The 14,727-nt window shown below is 41.7% G+C and overlaps 1 protein-coding gene across 2 annotated transcripts in view; it reads left to right on the top strand.

The window, feature by feature from the left end:
- Positions 1–2,783: 2,783 nt before the first annotated feature.
- LOC130870394 (zinc finger protein 54-like) overlaps positions 2,784–14,727 on the top strand; it is a 32,964-nt gene continuing 21,020 nt past the window's right edge. For both annotated transcript variants that reach the window (XM_057763111.1, XM_057763110.1), the window contains exons 1-2: positions 2,784–2,988; positions 4,953–5,038. The gene's annotated coding sequence lies outside the window, so the exon portion shown is untranslated. The remainder of the gene's footprint in view (positions 2,989–4,952; positions 5,039–14,727) is intronic.

The raw sequence follows: 14,727 nt of genomic DNA, 5'->3' as shown, positions 1-14,727 counted from the left end.
ATTTTAAGCCGGCTGAGTTAACAGTATGTTAACAAGATGAGCATTTGTACCTAAATGATCTCAAATACATTTTTAACTTGACTGTGACTTAAATGTATGTTTGATTTATTAAGGCAAACATCAAACATCATTTATCAGAAATGTTATAGAATATAATTTATTACAAAATTCAGGTGCATGAGTTATTTTTGTGTGTCCATGTTTAATCCCCTTAGACCTTAGGGTTACAAAATATTTTCTATTCCTGACATTTACCTTAAATATGTGCACAAATATGTTACATAGATATATAGTCCCATATATATAACTGTACATACATATACATTTGTCTGCATCCTTGTACAGGTAACATCTTAATATATTTATATGTATATACCTTCCTATAGCGGCTGAGATACCAGCCCACTGGGGCATGATCTCTCTTTCTTTAAAAAAGCAGCAACTGCCCTTGCTTGCTCTCTGGCTTATGGCTCCGCTTCCGGTGACTAGGCTCCTTTCCTGATTGTGCAGAGGGCTGTTATCTGGGACGATGATCTGTAAGTTTTTCCCCTTTAAATAAATAACCATTCTATTAATCATAATGCCAAACTGGTGTGGGATTGTTTGTGACTTATGCCTTCACAGAGAGAGAAAAGAGGGAGAGGGCAGAAAAGGGAACAGAGAGAGAGAGAGACAAGATGGCGAGAGGAGGGGGGGGCTACAGGGAGTGGGCGTGGCTTGTCTCTTAAAGTGATGAACAATCTTAACATTCTTAGCTTTTTTTTTTTTTTAATAATAAAAAGCAGGAGATTAGACACCACAGGTTTACGGAATTAGGGTGGCAGATTCTCAAGACTGCTTCAGGCTTATTTGTGGGTGTTGTCTTGCGGGGGGTGGGGGGGGGACCTGAAAAGGCTGGGTGCTGGCCACATCCTGGCGTAGCTGGTCTCTTTGCTACTGTCTGGTGTTTGTGACATGGAAATGTCTGGCGTCTCTTATATCTGTTTAAGGTATTGAAAGAACAAAGTTAAATTAAGGAAAAAATTATGACCTTACATTGTTACCTATTTCCTTTGGAAATCCAGAGTTCCTGAAATGTCTTTCCCACTCAAAGTTGATGTAAGCCCCAGTCTCTGGCCCCCATCTTTGGAGGCCCAGCCCCTCTGCCTGCCAAACCTCCGTCCCACAGGAGTGTCAAGGTGGCCCACCAAGCATTGGCTCCTCCCCTGGAGGAGGGACAAGACAGTCTCTTTGTGGTCTGTGTGTGTCTTATCTTTGCCCCCTTACCCCCCCCCGCCCCCTTTCGCCCCCCCCCCCAGGGGGTAGCGTTGGGCTTTCCGATTCTCCTCTGGGACCACCCAAGAACACAGGAATCCCATTAAACCTGGATATCCTTTAATTCGGCTTGTCGTGATTCAGCTTGATTGGGGTTTTTTCTTTCTTTTTTTTTTTTTTTTTGTTTTTCGAGACAGGGTTTCTCTGTGGTTTTGGAGCCTGTCCTGGAACTAGCTCTTGTAGACCAGGCTGGTCTCGAACTCACAGAGATCCGCCTGCCTCTGCCTCCCAAGTGCTGGGATTAAAGGCGTGCGCCACCACGCCCGGCTGATTGGGGTTTTTTCATTGGCAGAGAGCTCTCCTTAGGAAATATTCCTAACAGTTGATGATGTTGCTAATCATGGGATTCCAGCTTTTTGACTGTTTATAGTGGAGAAATTTGAGGGCGGGATAAAGGTGGATCTTAGTGCCACTGCATTTGCATCATGAAGGAAATGGTTATCAAACTTCCCAGGAATACTCTCCAAGGGGATAGTTACTGACATCAAGTTTTAAAATGTTTTGTATCAATGTAGAAGATGCAACTGGAATTTCATTTCACATTTTATTAGTGCTATTTTCAAGGAGCATCTGACTTTTTTTTCTCATTTATCATCTTATTTGACTAAGTGATGATACAGATCCTATTATCTTGTCTACAAGCTCTGATCTTCTGTTACCTTCTTGATCTAATCTGGTGCGGAAGCTTTTCATTGATTTATTATTATGCTTATTGCGTTTTTCACTTCTTGTTTCACTTCAGTTTGAGTTTTCTTTGGTGTTGCTAACTCTTTATCAAATTCAGTTTTCATAGGCTGAATTGTTCTCATTTTTCGAGGACAAACCGTTTGCTTGCGTCTTCCTGTCCCAATCACTTCATTCCTGTCGTCGCTGAGTTCAGGAGCTTGCTTCCTCTTTATGTACTTTGACCTTATTGAGAATACTTCTGCGTGGTGTGTGTGTGTGTTTTCTATTTCTCATATTTTATGTACTTTGGTCTCCTTAGAGAACACAGCCATGGAAAATTGGGGGAGCAATATTTCATCGTAGTTTGTGTTTGGGTTATGGAAACTAGCATTATGTTTTTGGGTGCTTTTTTTTTTTTCTGTATGCGTTTATAGGTCAGGAACTGAAATCCCAATATGAAGCGTTAGTCTGAACAATTTCAACAGAGTCAAAACTCAAGATAAGAGTGTCGGATATGGAGAGCAGCGTCCTACTAAATCCAGATCTGCTCTAGGCTGGCAGCAAGCATGAGGGGAGGCTGTGCAGAGCGGGTCCAGGGCAGCCTGACAGCTGGAGCTGTGTGCAAGGCGGCCTGAGACGGAGTGGGCGGGCCCGTTCGATGGGGGGCAGGGGGGGAGAATGACACTCGAACGGAAGCAGTTTATGAGAGAATGTGACTCATTGGCTGGATGTAGGGGAAGAGTGGCGCTTGGGCAGGGTGACGAAAGCGGAAGCTGGGATACCTCGTGGGTAAGGACCGGGAAGTGGACTGCTGAGGGAAAGTCAGCAGCGCAGAGGACCCATTCGCTGTCGTTGCACCCGGACCTCAACCGTGGAGAGTCGCGTGTGCAGACCTGGGTGTTGTGGGGACGCGAAAACTCCGCGGAGCCGCAGTCGCCGCGGGGCGGCCTGGGAAAGTCAGCAGCGCAGTGGCGGGAACCGCAGCCCGGCGGCCCTGGAATCTCCCAGGTCAGAGGAGCTGCGGGGCTGGGACCCAGGAGGGAAGGCGCCTGGGATGGGGGTGGGGAGGCAATTTCTTTGATGCACATAAGGAAGCCGGCTGTGACGTTGTCCTGTGAATTTCTTTCCTTGTTGGTAAATTTTAAATAATATCAACTGGACAATCCTGATTCTTTTCATTGAATTTCTGGTTGCTAAACTATTATTATAAGAATACTCTAGTAGAGCCGGGCGATGGTGGCGCACGCCTTTAATCCCAGCACTCGGGAGGCAGAGGCAGGCAGATCTCTGTGAGTTCGAGACCAGCCTGGTCTACAGAGCTAGTTCCAGGACAGGCTCCAAAGCCACAAAGAAACCCTGTCTCGAAAAACCAAAAAAAAAAAAAAAAAAAGAGAATACTCTAGTAGAATGTTTGAATTTATCTGTTGATATTTGCAAACGCGATTCGCGTTGTTGTGGTGGAAAGGACAAAGCTCTTAAAATTGAAAATATTTTTTTTTCAAGCTCCACAGGTCTGGTTGTAAACATTAACATTGAAAAACAAACTTTTTATCGTTAATTTTTCTTCTGAGGCTATGTACTCTAACCACAAAGTGTCTTTGCCAGGCCCGGTGGCACAGGCCTTGTGTATCAGCACTCAAGAGGCAGAGAGAGGCAAATCTCACTAAGCTTGAGACCAGCCTGGTGTACGCAGTGAGTTCCAGGACACGCATAGCTACATGGTGAGACCCTCTCAAAAGAACAAAATTGAAAAAAGAAAAAGAAAAGGAAAAGAAAGAAAGAAAAGAAAACGAAATGTATCTTCTCGTGCTGAGTTGGTAGTGTTGCATCTTGGAGTCTGGAAAGCACAGAATGCTGTTTGAGGGTGTCAGTGTTCTCACAGTTAGAAAAGGCATTATAAACCAGGAGGTGGTGGCACACGCCTTTAATCGCATCACTTAGAGAGGCAGGTGAGTTCAATGCCAGTCTGGTCTGCAGAGCAAGTTTCAGGACAACTAGGGATACAGAGAGAAACCTTGTCTTGAAAAAAAACCAGAAAACAAAACGCATACATACACACACAAAAAAGGAAGGAAGGAAAGGACGTTATTGAATAATTATCACTCATCTACATCAGAACAATGTCTAGAATAGTCTTCCGTCTCCTTGGTTCAAGAAAAGCACTCTGCCCATATACATGTGACTGACCAAACTGTTGGTTTTTCTTTCTTTCTTTCTTGTTTGTTTGTTTTGGTTCTTGTGTTTGCTTTGTTTGAGACCTGAACTCACAGCTTTGAGACCCGAACTCATAGCATCTGACCAAAAATTCACCCTGTAGTAAAAGTTGGTCTGGAACTAAAAGAGTTCCACCCACCTCTGCCCACTGAGAGCTAGGATTAAAGGTGTGCCCCTACACAACCATTCAAACCCTTGTTTTTTACTTTGTGGTCTTTTGACAGTCAGTGTTGAAATTGGACTTCTCCCAACAGGAGGAGCAATGCCTGAAGCCTGCTGAGATGCCACAGAATACAGAGGTCTGGTTTCTCTGGTAGAGAATAGTTAGCTTGTAGTCTTCCTTGTTCCTTGGGGTTTCTGAACAAACCAATCTGCAAGTGTGTGAGTTTTGTGTGAATGAGTCTCACATCCCATAGAATAAAGAGGAATCCTCAGAGGGGAAAAAAAAAACATTTCAAGGAATGTTCCTTCTTCTTTGTGTGTTTCTCTTTGGGAGATGTGAAGCTTCCATCACCCTGGGTCTGTGATGAATTCAGAACCTCATCCCAAGCATTCAGTTTCATTTCTACCATTGAGTTCTGACTGAGCTGTGACTGGAAGGGGCATTCAAGTTACGCTGAGAATGCTTTCTAAATGTTTCCAGTATTCTGACATTGCAGGACTCATTTGTAGAATCATCTCTTTATCCTTCATCTACTGAGCGCAGTACTGTTTTAGAAATCCAGATGCTTTCTGAACAATCTCTTTCTCAATTACAGGGCATGCTGATCACCCAGACCTGCTCACCTCTGCAGCAGAACAAGGAGACCTGGAAGGAGACAGGAGACAGTAGCTAAGGATCCAGGTATGGTGGAGGCATTGGTGAAAGAGTGGTAAGGGGTTCATGTGGAAGTGGGACATGAGATCGGTTTTGTCACATTCTCTTTCACTAGAAAGAATTTGGTAAACTTGCACTAAGGAAAATCTCACGATTATCCTATTATAGGTTTGAGAAGAGGTTCTGAGGAAGAATTGACACTAGGAGGCAAATGAAATTGTATTTCGCTATACATTGAGTGTTGCTGTCATTCCCTTCATAGCATGTCATCATATTAATGGATTTTCATGTGTGATTTTAATAAATTATAAAATGGTGAAAGAAATGCTTTATTGTGTTCAGAAAATTTGAGCCTTGGTATTCTAGCCATGTTCTCTGCCTTTTAGTGTTTTTTTTCCATTCCTGAAAATAATGCCAACTGAGTTTGATAAGAATGAAAGTAAGTGGTGGCACAGGCCTTTTAATCTCAGCACTCAGAGGCAGAGGCAGGTGGATCTCAGTGAGTTCCAGGACAGCAAAGAATATACAGAGAAACCCTGTATCGAAAAATCAAGAAAAAAAATGGAGCTATGTTGGCCAGGCTTGGTGGTGCACGCCTTTAATCCCAGCACTCAGAGGCAGAGGCAGGCAGATCTACAAAGCAAGTTCTTTGTTAGCCAGAGCTACCCAGAAAAACTCTGTCTCCATAAACTTAAAAAAAAAAAAAAACAATGGAAGTATATTTATAGACTGTTACATCCATCTACTGTTACCCATGGATATCTCATGTTGTCTATGCTCATGGCAATGCTAGGTGCTTTCCACTGCTGTAAATGTCATATACCATAGAGGTCACCTCTAACTTTGATCCTCCTAGTATTTTCTGACTCTCTACTGTTTCTTGGTACTTTCAGGATTACTTTTTGTAAACTATGTAATAGGATTGTGACGTATATTTTGTCTGTGTTTTGACAAGTGAAACTTGCCTGGAGTTCAAAGGGTGGAGTTAGCTGCTAGTTAACCATAGAGGCCAGGCAGTACTTGCACACATATTTGGTTTTTTGTTTTTGTTTTTTTTTTTTTTTGATTTTCGAGACAGGATTTCTCCGTAGCTTTTTGGTTCCTGTCCTGGAACTAGCTCTTGTAGACCAGGCTGGCCTTGAACTCACAGAGATCCGCCTGCCTCTGCCTCCTGAGTGCTGGGATTAAAGGCGTGCGCCATCATCGCCGGGCTTGCACACATTTAATCTTAGCACTTAGGACTAGGACAAGGAAGGAGAAAGATCGAGAGTTCAAGGCCACCCTGGGAGATTGAGCCCATCTTAAAGAGAAATTGATCCAGACTGACCTTGGTGGTGCATGCCTTTAATCCCGTTAAGGAGGCTGGAGACAAGATCTCTGAGTATTCATTCATAGAGGTAAGAAATTAATGGCTGTTGTTTTGTTTCTCTGATCATTCAGCTTTTACCCTAATATCTGATTTCAGGTTCTTATTAATAAGATTAACATCAGTATTGCGATAGGAATTTCTTGCCATCTTAGTGTTTTAAAAGAACAAATGGCAATGTGCCAGTTTTCACAGGTTTTCTGTATTCTCCTGTTTTCTGTTGTGCATGTCTACATCTAGGTTTTCTTATATGTACCCATGTTGATAAGGACTTTCTTTTATTATTATTATTATTATTATTTTTTTTTTTAACTGAGCTCTACATTTTTCTCTGTTCCCCTCTCTGCCACTCAACCTCCTTCAACCTCCCCCCCCTCAAGGTCCCCATGCTCCCAATTTACTCAGGAGATCTTGTCTTTTCCTACTTTTTACTTCCTATGTAGATTAGATCTATGTAAGTCTCTCTTAGTGTCCACATTGTTGTCTTAGTTCTCTGGAATTGTTGTTTGTAGGCCTGTTTTTTTTTTTTTTGCTTTATGTTTAATAACTACTTATGAGTAAGTACATATGATTATTGTCTTTCTATGTCTGGGTTACCTTACTCAAAATAATGTTTTCTAGCTCCATCCATTTTCCTGCAAAATTGAAGCTGTCGTTATTTTTTTCTGCTATGTAGTACTCCATTGTGTAAATGTACCACATTTTTCTTATCCATTCTTTGGTTGAGGAGAATTTAGGTTGTTTCCAGGTCCTCGCTATGACAAACAAAGCTGCTGGAAATAGCTCTTGTAGACTAGGCTGGCCTCGAACTCATAGCAGTCTGCCTGCCTCTGCCTCCCAAGTGCTGGGATTAAAGGTGTGCATCACCACTGCCTCACTATGTTTTTATTATTTATTATGTATACAGTATTCTGCCTGCATGTACACCTGCAGACCAGAAGAGGGTATCAGATCTTTTTTTTTTTTTTTGGTTTTTCGAGACAGGGTTTCTCTGTGGTTTTGGAGCCTGTCCTGGAACTAGCTCTTGTAGACCAGGCTGGTCTCGAACTCACAGAGATCCGCCTGCCTCTGCCTCCCAAGTGCTGGGATTAAAGGCGTGCGCCACCACCGCCCGGCGGTATCAGATCTTATTACATATGGTTATGAGCCACCATCTGGTTGCTGGGAATTGAACTCAGGACCTTAGGAAGAACAGTCAGTGATCTTAACGTCTGAGGCATCTCTCCAGCCCCTACTTTCTCTTCTACAAGGTTCAGTGTGGCTGGCTTTATGCTGAGGTCTTCGATCCATTTGGACTTGAGTTTTGTGCATGGTGATAGATATGGGTCTGTTTTTATTCTTCTACACATTGATATCCTGTCATGCCAGCACCACTTGTTAAATATGCTTTCTTTTTTCCATTTGATATTTTTTGCTTCCCTGTCAAAAATCAGGTGTTCGAAGATGTATGAATTGATATCTGTCTGGGTCTTATATTTGGTTCCAGTGGTCCTCCTGTCTGTTCTTATGACAATTCCAGGCTGTTTTCAGTACTGTAGCTCTGTAGTAGAGTTTGAAGACAGGGATTGTGATGCTTCCAGAAGTTCTTTTATTGTACAGAATTGTTTTGACTATCCTGGGTTTTTTGCTTTTCCATATGAAATTGAGTACCGTTCTTTCAAGGTCTTTGAAAAATTTTGCTGGGATTTTGATGGGCATTGTATTGAATCTGTAGATTCCTTTTGGTAAGATTGCCATTTTACTATGTTAATTCTGCCTACCCAAGAGCATGGGAGATCTTTCTACTTTCTGGTGTCTTCTTCAGTTTCTTTCTTCAAAGATTTAAAGTTCTTGTCATACAAGTCTTCCACTTGTTTGGTTAGAGTTACTCTGAGATATTTTTTTGTTATTTGTGGCTATTGTGAAGGGTGTTGATTCTCTGATTTCTTCCCCAGCCCTCTTATCATCTGCATACAGGAGGGCTACTGATTTTTCTGAGTTAATCTTGTATCCTGCTACATTACTGGAAGTGTTTATGCGTTGTAGAAGTTCCTTGGTAGAATTTTTGGGATCGCTTATGTAAACTATTATATCATCAGCAAACAGAGTTTGACTTCTTCTTTTCCAATTTGTATCCCTTGATCTCCTTTTGGTGTCTTATTGCTCTAGCCAGGACCTCAAGAACTATATTGAACAGATATGGAGAGAGTGGACAGCCTTGTCTTGTTCCTGATTTCAGTAGAATCGCTGGGAATTTCCATTTGGTTTGATGTTGGCTGTTGGCTTGCTGTATATTGCCTTTAATATATTTAGGTATGTTCCTTGTATCCCTGCTCTCTCCAAGACCTTTATCATGAAGGGGTGTTGTATTTTGTCAAAAGCTTTGTCGGCATCTAATGAGATGATCATGTGGTTTTTATTTTTCAACTTGTTTATATTGTGGATTGTGTTGACAGATTTTCGTATGTTGAACCATCCTTGCATCTCTGGGATGAGGCCTACTTACTTGGTCATGGTAGTAGATGATAGTTCTGATGTGTTCTTGGATTCAATTTGCCAGTATTTTATTTAGTATTTTTGCATCAATGTTCATGAGTGAGATTGGTCTGTAATTCTCTTTCTTAGTCATGTTTTTGTGTGGTTTGGGTATCAGGGCAATTGTAGCCTCATAAAAAGAGTTTGGCAATTTTCAATAAGGAGTTTCTAACTAAAAAAATCATATTATTGTTTGCTCATACTCTCTATTTTGTATTTTGACACTTTTGTATTGATTTTTTTGTACCTACTTTACATATAGTCTTCGATTGACAATAAAAAAATTCTTTCTTTAGTATGTTGTATTATTAGATATTAAATAAAATTTTGGTATAAAATCTGTTTTGAGTCAGGTAGTAGATAAAATTTTGGTCGGAAATCTATGCTTTAGACTGGGTGGTGGGGCAAGCTTTTAATCCCACCACTCGGGAGGCAGAGGTAGACCTGGTCCACAGAATGAGTTATAGTACAGACTCCAAAGCTACACAGAGAAACCTGTCTCGAAAAACCTAAAAAAGAAAACACATGTTTTAAATTCAGTTCTCATTAATCTTTTTTTTTTCATGATATAATCTGTTTACCTCTTTTGCTTAGGGCATATTTACATTTGTATTTCAAGAAATTTTCAAGAAAATGTTATATTTACATTCATATTTCAAGAAATTACTGAAAGAAATGCATTTGTTATTGTTCAGGAACTTGACTGTAAACGGACTAGGAAGAATTGGCATCTCTGTATATTAAATTTAGCTTATTTTATGACCTACAATGTAGAGGTTTCAGTATATACATATTGGCTATTTCAGCTGCTGTTGAGCATGGTTTATTCAGTTCATTTGCCTATTTATTGATTGTGTTATCATTTGCTTCCTTTGTATTTTTTGATAGATTCTGGCTTTTTATTCATTGTAATATAAATGGATAGCTAATAAATTCATCTGCTCTGTAGACTGTCTCTTCATGATTTTTTGTTGCTGTTGTTGGGGTTTCAAGATAGGAATTTTCTGTGTAACAGCCCTAGCAGTCCTGAAACTGACACTTTGGACCAGCCTTGCCTCAAACTCACAGAGATCCGCCTGTCTCTGCCTCCTGAGTGGTGGGATTAAAAGCGTGCACCACCGCTGCCCACCTAGATATTTTTTCTTAAAGATTTCTTTATTATGTATACATACACCAGAAGGGGCATCAAATCCTATTATAGATGGTTATCATGAAAGTCTTTAATTCATTATGTGTAGGAGAGATTTGAACCTAGTTCATGTTTTCATATGCAGATAGATATTTTTCCCAATACCTCTGTTTGAGGAGGCTGTCTAGTCTGCAGCAGACCTCGGTGGTCTTTTGATGACATTGACAGGGTCATTGCTATTGGGCAGGGTCTGTAGTACATTGAGCTGTTTGTCTTTCTCTCCATGGTTGACTCTGCAGTGTCATCTGGAATTAAACTGGATTATCTCAGACATGTATCATTTTCCTCAGGCTTCTCTGTACCTAGGGAATCTGCATCAATATGATTTCTAGGTTTCTCCTTTATGATTTCTGAAGTATCTTGTGGGAAGGTTAAACGTCTTGATATTTGAACTGATCATATAGCCACTTCCAGAAATACTGTAAATTTCAGAATTATGTCCCATTTCATCTGTATAAATCATCTTTCCATGTTCTATTAGCATTTTCACTTCCTTCAGTGAGTCCAAGTTTTCATTGCAAAGTGCTTTTATCTGCTTGGTTAGTTCAAGGAATTTTTATTAAGTTTTCTTTCTCTCTCTCTTTGCTGATTTTTAGTTACTATTCATTTATTTAGATTCATGTATTTAATGCATACTATGTTTTGCTTGAGGGTATGACTGTATATCATGTGTGAAATTACCTGGCACAAGTGAGAAGGAACCACAAAACAGGCAACAAACCTGCTTAGGAGTTTATTAGAGGGGGCGTGTAGAGACCTGAGGAATTAGTGTGCAGAGAGAGGGAGGAAGATGGAGCTTCCAGCTTTTAAAACCTGCCTAGCGCATGCACACAGGGGGTTGACATGGCTACGTCATACACAGATGATGGGGCCCATGCATGCACGCAAGATCTTGGCTGAGTCATATGTGGATGTAACCACGCATGTGCTGCATGTGGGTCACAGAAAGCCCTTTAACATTCAGGCACTTCTGCCTGAGGGCTTATCTGCACATGCATGGCTCCAGAACCCAGAAGTGCAGCCTTATTTGTGGCTGAATAATTACATTCCACCCTTGTTTTTATTATAAAATATTGGGAGTTTGGGGGTCTTTAATGGGTGGGAATGGGGCATCGTAAGGTCTCTTGTGACTGCTTCTTGCTGATTTTGTGGGTGTCATTAAACCTCTGGAGAATGCTTTTTGCTGATTTCATGGGTGTCAGGGAGTTCAGATGCTTAACCACATCCTAGGGTGTGGCTTATTACTCTTGTGTTTTTCCAGGCTCTGTGGAACTGGCTGACTGACAGATTGGACCTTGCAAGATGCTTGAAAGGCAGAAAATTATGTCTGGAAAAAATGTTAGATTCTGGTGATTAAGGCTGGGGGGAGAGTCCCAAGATGAAAGATAGAGGGTTTTTTTTTTTTTTGGAGGGGGGAGTGGGGAGAGGAGGGAATTTCATAGGGGTTCCTGAGACCAGGAATGATAAAGGAAGAATGAAATGATACTTATTCTGGGTGAGTCTGGTTCATTTAGGTAGGTCCAGTTGACTCCCTGGAGCTTATAAGAAAAATGTTTGAGAAAAAATAGATTTTAGACATATTAAAAGTTTATGATTATGATGATGTAGTGTTGGAATAGAAGACAGAAGAAGGGGGAATTATTGGAAAGGGGAATTATGAGACCCCTTAATGTTTTACCTGAAGTAAATTTTTTTTTTTTTTATGATTTTCGAGACAGGGTTTCTCTGTAGCTTTTTTGGTTCCTGTCCTGGAACTAGCTCTTCTAGACCAGGCTGGCCTAGAACTCATGGAGATCCGCCTGCCTCTGCCTCCCGAATGCTGGGATTAAAGGCGTGTAAATCTTAAGGCACTTGTTTTCCTTTAGTTTTATGGTATTACCTTAACATCCAGGAGAAATTGTTGCAGTCAGTGATAAATCTGTTATGTTAAAGTCTGTTTTGTGAGTTTTTGAGTTTGGGGCTGCAAACTTGTTATTTATTCTTACCACCTGGGCTTTTGACAGTCCTTGTACTTCCAGCACTATGTTTAATGATGTTATCTGTAATAACAGCTGAGTGGTTAACTGGAGATTTAAGCATGACATTGCAGATATGGAGAAGTTGGTAAAACATACAGGAGGAAGAGGGAGAGTATATGGAGTTTTTGGCACAGGAGAGTTGAGTATGGTGATGAGACTTTTATTTTTTTGGAACTGGAGAAAGAGTGGCTGATCTTGGTGCCCTCTGGAACTTAAGGGAGTAGGGTCCTGTTTGAGTTGCCATATATGAGGGGTATCTTGAGCTGCAAGAGTAAAAGGTTTAAGGTGGGACAGGTGAATCTAATGAGGAAGTCCCTCGAGCTTGGCAGTTGTGGGAATTACAAGAATTACTTTAGTGGGGCTGTGCCATTTAGGGGAAAAGGGTGAGGGGCATTGGTCTAGTGTATCTGATCCCCTATTTTAATGGTGGTGGGCATGATTTGGCACATGGTTGAGCTAAGGAGTAGTCGGTAAAATCCCATAATAGGAAGCGAAGATGGTATAACAGCAGAGTAAGTAGGTGATCAGGAAGAGGAGAAGTTTTAGTTTAGAGGCCGGGGGTTAAAACAGTTCAAAGGGCAAGATGAAAAGGGGCCTTTTGGGGAGAGCCCTAAGCCTAAGAAGGGCCAGAGGCAAAAGTTTTACCCAGTTGAGGTGAAGCTTGTGTGATATTTTAACAAGAACGATATTTAAGAAATGGTTAGTTTGTTGTACCTTCCCTGAAGACTGGGGGCGGTATGTTGTATGAAAATGCCAGGCAACGTTAGGAGCCTTAGACAAAGTTTGGGAAGTCTGGGATGTGAACTCTGGGCCATTACCCGACTGAAGAGAGGTTGGGATTCCAAACCGGGAGATGATTTCTCGAAGAACATCTGAAAATGTTTGGCCCCTCTTGTTAGTGGTGGGAAACACTTGACTCCACCCAGAAATGGTGTCCACCAAAAAAGAAAATATTTAACTCATCTGACCTTGGCTATATGAGTCAAATCCAGCTGCCACTCAGTTCCTGGAAGGGAGCCCCTGGCCTGGTGGGTGGAAAAAGGGAGGCTATAATATTTGGTCTTGGGATCTGACTTTTGCCAGATTTTACAAGAGGCAGTGATAGCTTTTAAGAACTCTAGGTCCTCAGAAGTGGGTTGCAGGTGAGCCTTGACAAAATGAAACAGAGCTTTGTTATTAGGATGAAAGAGCTTATGTAGGTAGGACAGAATTTGTCAGGTGTCAAAGCATGTCTGTGAGAATGGATGAGTTGTACTGTATGAACCCCCTGAGGTGACTGAGGTGGGTTTGGGCTCTGGAATGCTGCTGTTCTAGTTGCTTGGTCAGCCCAGTTATTTCCCTTGTAAATAATGGAACTGGTGGTCTGATGAAATCGACAGTGAATAATTTCTATAGCTTTGGGGAGGTGGAAGGCTTTTAACAGGTCCATAATATAACCTGAGTTAGTTATGGATCTTTCTTTCGTTGTAAGAAGCCTGCGCTCCTTCCAGATAACTGCATGGGACAGGAGGATATGAAAGGCGTATTTGGAGTTTGTGTAAACATTTAAAGATTGTCTCTTTAGGCATGGGTAAGGACTGTTAACTCAGTTTGCTGATTAGTGATATGGGCAGGGAGTACCTGTGCCTCCACTACTCCAGTATCTGACACATGGCATAGCCTGCTTTATGGGTCGCTTCACATAAAAAAGAGCTGCTATCTGTGTACCAAGTATAAGTGTACTGGGACAGTTTGCCCTTCTGTATATGTGAGGGGTGGGGTAATACATCATCTAAGGTTTCTATACAGGAATGATCTGGGAAATAATTAATGTTAGGTTGAGGTAGCCTATTTGAGATATTAGGGGGTAGGCAGCATTGGAAAGTGAGTGTAGCACTTTCTACTAGTGTGGTTGGGTCAAAGGAGCCCAGGCAGCTTCACTTGCCCATTGCCAGACCTAGAAGGTCAACTTGGAAATTTTCTGGGCTTGATGTCTCCGTGCCACTGTTTGCACAAGGAAAATCGACTGTCCAGTGTCCTTCCCTATGACATTTGGACAAGGTCTCATGGGACCAAGATGAAGATTAGGGCATGCTTGGGCCCAGTGACCACTTCTACCACCATTTAAACACGGGCATGGCAGTTCTTGAGCCCCAGGGGATAGGGAGCAGCACAGACAGCAAGGATCGAGTGGTCTGTCACCTCTGCTGGTTGGAGGGCTATGGTTAGCATGTGACAGTGATTGCAGACCTTGTCATTCCTCACATGGTACACCTTAAAAGCCAACTCTTAAGACTTCTGCCTGCATGGCCAAGGGGCATTTCTCCAAACATTTAATTTTAGCCTTAATGTCAGGGTAGCACAGAGAAAAAAAATGAGTCGTGAGTAACTGTCTGCCTTCAGTGGTTTCTGGATCTAAGTTACTATATTGTAACAGGGCTTTAGTGAGGCAGACGGATTTTCCTTCATATCTTGAATGACCTCTGAGAGCTTATTATAGTTTACTGGCGTGAGTGCAGCCTTGCAGAAACCTGCCTGGAGGCAAGTCAAAAACCAGTCCCTAGCTAAAATTCCACCTGGGGTGTTATAGTCCCAGTGAGATTCCTGCTCCTCTGATCCTGGTAGGTGTGTTTCATGCCTGTGGTGAATC

This window comes from Chionomys nivalis, chromosome 2 (assembly GCF_950005125.1).
Source record: "Chionomys nivalis chromosome 2, mChiNiv1.1, whole genome shotgun sequence".
Taxonomy (NCBI): Eukaryota; Metazoa; Chordata; class Mammalia; order Rodentia; family Cricetidae; genus Chionomys; species Chionomys nivalis.
Note: the sequence above shows the minus strand (reverse complement) of the source record. Positions and strands in the feature narration are given on the sequence as shown.